Source organism: Oryx dammah, unplaced genomic scaffold (assembly GCF_014754425.2).
Source record: "Oryx dammah isolate SB20612 unplaced genomic scaffold, SCBI_Odam_1.1 HiC_scaffold_21, whole genome shotgun sequence".
Lineage (NCBI taxonomy): Eukaryota > Metazoa > Chordata > Mammalia > Artiodactyla > Bovidae > Oryx > Oryx dammah.
Window position 1 is genome coordinate 17,912,466 of NW_024070205.1, and position 7,802 is coordinate 17,920,267.

A 7,802-nucleotide genomic window follows, 5' to 3' on the forward strand; every position below is an offset into this window, starting at 1 on the left:
CTTAATATAAAAGAATAAAATATGTATACCTGGACCTCCATCCCAGAGATTCTCTTTTTTAACAAAACAGTTACTGATACTTAGTTGACATACAGTGAGCTAAACCTACTTAAAATGTACTGTTTGGTAAGTTTTGTCATAAAACCATCACCACAGTAAAGAAAATGAACACATTCATCACTCCTAAGAATTTACTCCTGCCTCTTGGCAATTCTCTCCCCTTCCACTGCTCTAACCCCTTTATCAGATAACTACAGATATGACTTCTGTCACAACATATTAATCATTTCCTGAAGTTTTGTGTAAATAATATCAGTGTGTATTCTTTTTTGTCTTCTATCACTTGCATAAATGTTTGAGATTCAACCATGTTCTTTGATCAATGGTTTATTACTTTTTATCACTGAATAGTGTTTCATTGAATGAATATGCAGCAGTTTGTTTAACCATTCAGCTGTTGATGGACATTTGAGTTGTTTCAAGTTTGGGACAATTACAAATTAGACTTCTATGAAAATTCATGTGTAAGTCATGATATAAACATATGTTTTTCGTTTCTCTTGGGTAAATATCCAGTAGTCATGTATGGATGTGAGAGTTGGACTATAAAGAAAGCTGAGTGTTGAAGAATTGATGCTTTTGAACTGTGGTGTTGGAGAAGACTCTTGAGAGTCCCTTGGACAGGAAAGAAATCCAACCAATCCATTCTAAAGGAAATCAGTCCTGAATATTCATTGGAAAGACTGATGCTGAGACTGAAACTAGAATACTTTGGCCACCTGAATGCGAAGAGCTGACTCATTTGAAAAGACCCTGATGCTGGGAAAGATTGAAGGCAGGAAGAGAAGGGGACGGCAGAGGATGAGATGGTTGAATGGCGTCACCAACTCAATGGACATAAGTTTGGGTAAACTCTGGGAGTTGGTGATGGACAGGGAGGCCTGGCGTGCTGCAGTCCATGGGGTCACAAGGAGTTAGACATCACTGAGTGACTGGACTGAACTGGGTAAATATCTAACAGTGGAATAGCTTGATCATGGGCTTCCCCTCCGGCTCAGTGGTAAAGAATCCACCTGCAACGCAGGAGCCAAAGAAGACCCAGGTTTGATCCCTGGGTCAAGAGGATCCCCTGGAGGAGGGCATGGTAACCCACTCCAGTATTCTTGCCTGGAGAATCCCCATGGACAGAGAAGCCTGGCAGGCTTTGGTCCATAGGGTTGCAAAGAGTTGAACATGGCTGAAGTGACTTAGCATGCACACACATGGCTGTTATATTTTTAGCTTAAGAACCTGCCAAACTGTTTTCCAAAGTGGCTGCACCATTTAACATTCCCACCAGCAGTCTGTAAGAGTTCCAGATCCTCTACATCTTTGCCTTTTACGTTACTTGCTATGGTAAATCCTTTTTTAAAGCCATTTTAAAAGGTATGTAATGATATCTCATTACAGATTTAACTTGCGTTTCCCTAATCATTAATGATGTGTGTATCTCTGACCTTACTATTATGGTTTGATCATCCAGAACAATGTTGAATACAAGCAATGACAGCAGATATCCTTATCTTGTTATTAATCTTAGGCATGAATATTCATTCTTTCATCATTAGGAGTAGGTTTTTTGTAGATGCTCTTTATTAGCTTGAGAAAGAATTTCTTGTTTTCTAGTTGTTTTTGTAAGGAATAGATGATAGATTTTATTGATATTTTTGTTTGCATTTATTGAAATACTTATATAGGTTTTCTTTATTAGTCTGTTCATATGGTGGATGGAGAAATGCACTAATTTTTATTTTTATTTATTTATTTATTTATTTTTTTAAATATGGAACGCTTCACGAATTTGCGTGTCATCCTTGCGCAGGGGCCATGCTAATCTTCTCTGTATCGTTCCAATTTTAGTATATGTGCTGCCGAAGCGAGCACAACTAATTTTTAAAATAACTGTACTTATTTGTTTCTGGGCCTGCTGGGCCTTCATTGCTCTGTGGACTTGTCTCTAGTTGCAGCAAGCAGGAGGTACTCTAGTTGCGGTGTGTGGGCTTCTCACTGCAGTAGCTTTTCTTGCGGAGCACAGGCTCGAGGACACACAGGGTTTCGTAGGTGAGAGTCACAGACTCTAGAGCGCAGGTTCAGTAGTTGTGGCACAGAGGCTTAGTTGCTCCCAGCAGGTGAGATCTTCCCCGACCAAGGATCAAACCCACGTCTTCTGCATTGGCAGGTGGCTTTAGCACTGAGCCACCAGGGAAGCCCACTGACTAATTTTGAAATGTTAAAATACAACCTTGCATTCCTGGGACATGCCAATTGATCGTGAGGTATTGTCTTTTTATGTATCACTGGATTTAATTTGCTAAAATTTTGTTTAGAATTTTTGCATTTGTGTTTATGAAAGATAACCAGTCTTAGTGTTCTTTTGTTGTATTTTCTTTATCTGGTTTTGATTAATATATTAATGGCCTTCTAGAATGAACTGGAAAATATCAGCCCCTCTTCAATTTTCTGGAAGAGTTAGTTTATCATAAGTATTATTTATTCCTTAAATGTTTGAAACAGTTCACAAGTGAAGCCATTTGTATGCAGAGCTTTTTCTTCTGTAACTTTATTGAGATGTAGTCAACAGATAAAAATAGTATATATTTGATTTGATATACTTATACATTGTAAAATAATCATAAAAATCAAGCTAATTAACATATCTATCACCTCACACAGTTACTTTTTTTTTCCTTTTCTTTTCCTTTTTCTTTTTTGTTTGTATGTGGTAATAACACTTAAGATCTACCCTGTTATTGAATCTCAAGTATACAATACAATCAGTGTCCTAAAGTCATATTGTATACATTAGATCTTCAGAACTTGCTCATCTTACATAACTGAAACTTTGTACCCATTGACCAACATCTCATTTCCACCTCCCTTAGCTCTTGGCAGCCACATTCTATTCTCTACTTCTATGAAGTTAGCCTATTTTAGATTCCCTGTATAAGCGAGACCATGCCGTATTTGTCTTTCTGCATTTGGCTTCGTTTACCTCGTATAATGTCCTCCAGGTTCATTATGTTGTCGCAGTGGCAAAATTCCCTTTTTAAGACTGAATAATCTTCCTTTATGTGGTGTGTGTGTGTGTGTGTGTTTGTAAATGTGTATGTGTGCGCCTGGACCTATATGTGTTTGATTGATTGATAGGTAGGTAGATGGATGGATGGGTGGATGGATAGATAATCACATCTTCTTTATCAGTTCATCTATTGACTGACATTTAACTTGAACTGATATTTCCATGTCTCAGTTATTGTAAGCAATGCTGATATGAGTATGTGGAGCACAGATATTTCTTCAGGACATATCTGATTTCATTTCCTTTGGATATATACCCAGAAGTAGTGGGATGACTGAATCATAAGATAGTTCTTATTTTTGGTTTTTAACTTTTTGAGGAACTTTCATACTTTTTTCCATAGTGGCTGTACCAATTTACATTCTTCCCAGCTGTGTACAAGGGCTCCTTTTTCTCTACATCCTCATCAACTCTTGATGGCTTCTATATTTTTGTTAATAGCCAGTTGTGAGATAGCTCACAGTGGTTTTGATTTGCTGCTGCTGCTGCTGCTAAGTCGCTTCAGTCGTGTCTGACTCTGTGTGACCCCATAGACAGCAGCCCACCAGGCTCCCCATCCCTGGGATTCTCCAGGCAAGAACACTGGAGTGGGTTGCCATTTCCTTCTCCGGTGCATGAAAGTGAAAAGTGAAAGGGAAGTCACTCAGTCATGTTCGACTCTTCGCAACCCCGTGGACTGCAGCCTACCAGGCTCCTCCGCCCCTGTGATTTTCCAGGCATTTGCCTGATAATCAATGAAGTTAAACACCTTTTCATGTACTTGTTGGCCATTTAAATGTCTTCTTTTGAAACCTCTATCCAGGTCTTCTGCCCATTTTTTCCCTTTTGGTTATGTGTATTTTTCAGTGCTGTTCTCTCAGATCACCCCACCCTCTCTTTCTCTCACTGAGTCCAAAAGTCTGTTCTTTATGTCTGTGTCTCCTTTGTTGCCCTGCAGGTAGAATCATCAGTACCATCTTACTAGATTCCATGTAAATACATTAATATACAATATTTGTCTCTTTCTGACTTACTTCACTCTGTATAATAAGCTCTAGGTTCATCCACCTCATTAGAACTGACTCAAATGTGTTCCTTTCTATAGCTAAGTAATATTGTGTATATGTACCACAGCTTCCTTATCCGTTCATCTGCCTATGGACATCTAGGTTGCTTCCATGTTCTAGCTATTGTAAATACTGCTGCAGTGAACATTTGGGTACATGTGTCTTTTTCAGTTCTGATTTCCTCAGGCTTTATGACTCATAGTGGGATTGCTGGGTCATATGGTTGTTTCACTCCTAGTTTTTTAAGGAATCTCCATACTGTTCTCCATAGTGGTTCTATCAGTTTGCCTTCCCACCAACAGTATAAGAGCATTCCTGTTTCTCCACACCCTCTCCGGCATTTTTGAACTGGATTATTGGGGTTTGGCTATTGAGTTGTATGAATGCCTTATATATGTTTTGGATATTAACCGCTTATCAGATACAGGGTTGATGTATATTTTCTCCCATTCTATACGTTGCCTTTTTGCTCTGTTGATTATTTACTTCACTTTACAGAAACTTTTTGATTTAATGAAGTGGCATCCCCACTTATTTATTTTTTATTTTGTTGCTTATGCTTTTAGTGCTAAATCTAAAATAACCATTGCCTAGACCAAAGTCAAGAAGATTTCCTCCTGTGTTTTCTTCTAGTAGATTTACAGTTTCCAGTCTTATGTAAGTCTTTACACTATTTTGATTTATTTTGATAAATGGTGTGAAATGAGGGTCCTGTTTCATTCTGCAGGTGGATATACACTTTTCCCAATACCATTAATTGAAGAAACTATACTTCACCACTGTGTGTTCTTAGCACACATGTCAAAAATCATTTGACTATATAAGAGCTGGTTCTTTGAAAAAATAAACAAGATTGATAAGCCTTTAGCCAGACACATCAAAAAAAGAGAAAGAGTGCTCAAATTAATAAAATCAGAAATGAAAACAAGTTACAACCAACACCACAGAAATAAAAAGAACATAGAGATTGCAATGAACAACTATATGCTAATAAAATGGATAAACTAGAAGAAATGGACAAATTATTAGAAATTTACAATCTCCCAAGAGTCAGCTAGGAAGAAATAGAAAATGTGAGCAGATCAATTACTACCATTCCCAAAATATTCCAAAAAAATTACAGAGGAAGGAATGTTTCTGCACTCATTCTATGAGTCCAACAAAATATGTTGGACGAGACAAAGACATCACAAAAAAGAAAATTACGGGGAAGATCACTGATGAGTATGCAAAACTCCTAAAGAAAATATTAGCAAACTGAACCCAACAACACATTAAAAAGATCATACACCATGATCAAATGGGATTTATCTTATGGGTGCCAGTGAGTTTAATCGCTCAGTGGTGTCCAACTCTTTGCGACCCCATGGACTGCAGCATGCCAGGCCTCCCTGTCCATCACCGACTCCTGGAGTTTACTTAAACTTATGTCCATTGAGTTGGTGATGCCATCCAACCATTTCATCCTCTGTTGTCTCCTTCTCTTCCTGCCCTCAATCTTTCCCAGAATCAGGAAAGATTCTTCACATCAGGTGGCCAAAGTATTGGAGTCTCAGCTTCAGCATCAGTCTTTCCAATGAATATTCAGGACTGGTTTCCTTTAGGATTGACTGGTTGGATCTCCTTGCAGTCCAAGGGACTCTCAAGAGTCTTCTCCAACACCACAGTTCAAAAGCATCGATTTTTTGATGTTCAGTTTTCTTTATAGCCCAACTCTCACATCCATACATGACTACTGGAAAAACCATAGCTTTGACTAGATGGGCCTTTGTTGGCAAAGTAAAGGTCTCTGTTTTTTAATATACTGTCTAGGTTGGTCATAGCTTTTCTGCCAAGGAGCAAGCATCATTTAATTTCATGGCTGCAGTCACCATCTCCAGTGATTTTGGAGCCCAAGAAAAATAATCTGTCACTGTTTTCATTGTTTCCTCATCTATTTGCAATGAAGTGATGGAACCGGATGCCATGATCTTAGTTTTCTCAATGTTGAGTTTTAAGGCAGCTTTTTCACTCTCCTCTTTCACTTTCATCAAGAATATCTTTAGGTCCTCTTCACTTTCTGCCATAAGGCTGGTGTCGTGTGTGTATCTGAGGTTATTGATATTTCTCCCAGCAATCTTGATTCCAGCTTGTGCTTCATCCAGCTGGGCATTTTGCATGATGTACTCTGCATATAAATTAAATAAGCAGAGGGACAATATAAAGCCTTGACATACTCCTTTCCCAATTTGGAACCAGTTTGTTATTCCTTGTCTGGTTCTAACTGTTGCTTGTGCATATGTTTGAGAAACCTGCCAAAGATTTCTCAGGAAGCAGGTCAGGAGGTCTGGTATTCCTTCCCATCTCTTGAAGAATTTTCCACAGTTTATTGTGATCTATACAGTCAAAGGCTTTGGCATAATCAAGAAAGCAGAAGTATATGTTTTTCTGGAATTCTCTTGCTTTTTCTATGATCCAATGGATGTTGGCAGTTTGATCTCTGGTTCCTTTGCCTTTTCTAAATCCAGCTTGAACATCTGGAAGTTCACGGTTCATGTACTGTTGAAGCCTGGTTCGGAGGATTTTGAGCATTACTTTGCTAGCGTGTGAGATGAGTACAATTTTGCGGTAGTTTGAACATTCTTTCGCATTGCCCTTTTTTAGGATTGGAATGAAAACTGACCTTTTCCAGTCCTGTGGCCACTGCTGTTTTCCAAATTTGCTGGCATATTGAATTCAGCACTTTCACAGCATCATCTTTCAGGATTTGAAAGAGCTCAACTGGAATTCCATCACCTCCACTAGCTTTGTTAGTAGTGATGTTTCCTAAGGCCCTTGTGACTTTGCATTCCATAATGTCTGGCTCTAGGTGAGTGTTCACACCATCATGATTATCTGGGTTATGAAGATCTTTTTGGTATAGTTCTGTGTATTCTTGCCACCTCTTCTTAATATCTTCTGCTTCTGTTAGGTCCTTACCATTTCTGTCCTTTATTGAGCCCATCTTTGCATGAAATGTTCTCTTGGTATCTTTAATTTTCTTGAAGAGATCTTTAGTCTTTCCCATTCTATTGTGTTCCTCTATTTCTTTGCACTGATCACTGAGGAAGACTTTATCTCTCCTTGCTATTCTTTGGAACTCTGCATTCAAATGGGTATATCTTTCCTTCTCTTCTTTGCCTTTAGCTTCTCTTCTTTTCTTAGCTATTTGTAAGGCCTCCTCAGACAGCTATTTTGCCTTTCTGCATTTCTTTTTCTTGGGGATGGCCTTGATCACTGCCTCCTGTACAATGTCATGAACCTACATCCATAGTTCTTCAGGCACTCTATCTATCAGATCTAATCCCTTGAATCTATTTGTCACTTCTACTGTATAATTATAAGGGATTTGATTTAGGTCATACCTGAATGGTCTAGTAGCTTTCCCTACTTTCTTCAATTTAAGTCTGAATTTGGCAATAAGGAGTTCATGATCTGAGCTACAGTCAGCTCCCAGTTTTGTTTTTGCTGACTATATAGAGCTTCTCCATCTTTGGCTGCAAAGAATATAATCAACCTGATTTAGGTATTGTCCATCTGGTGATGTCCATGTGTAGAGTTGTCTCTTGTGTTGTTGGAAGAGGGTGTTTGGTATGACCCATGTGTTCTCTTGGCAAAAC

General features: G+C 38.5%; 1 non-coding gene across 1 annotated transcript; it reads right to left on the reverse strand.

Moving 5' to 3' along the window:
- Window positions 1–1,816: 1,816 nt before the first annotated feature.
- Window positions 1,817–1,923, reverse strand: LOC120880701. The gene has a single exon (XR_005725103.1). It is a non-coding gene; the product is annotated as a U6 spliceosomal RNA (small nuclear RNA).
- Window positions 1,924–7,802: the final 5,879 nt, after the last annotated feature.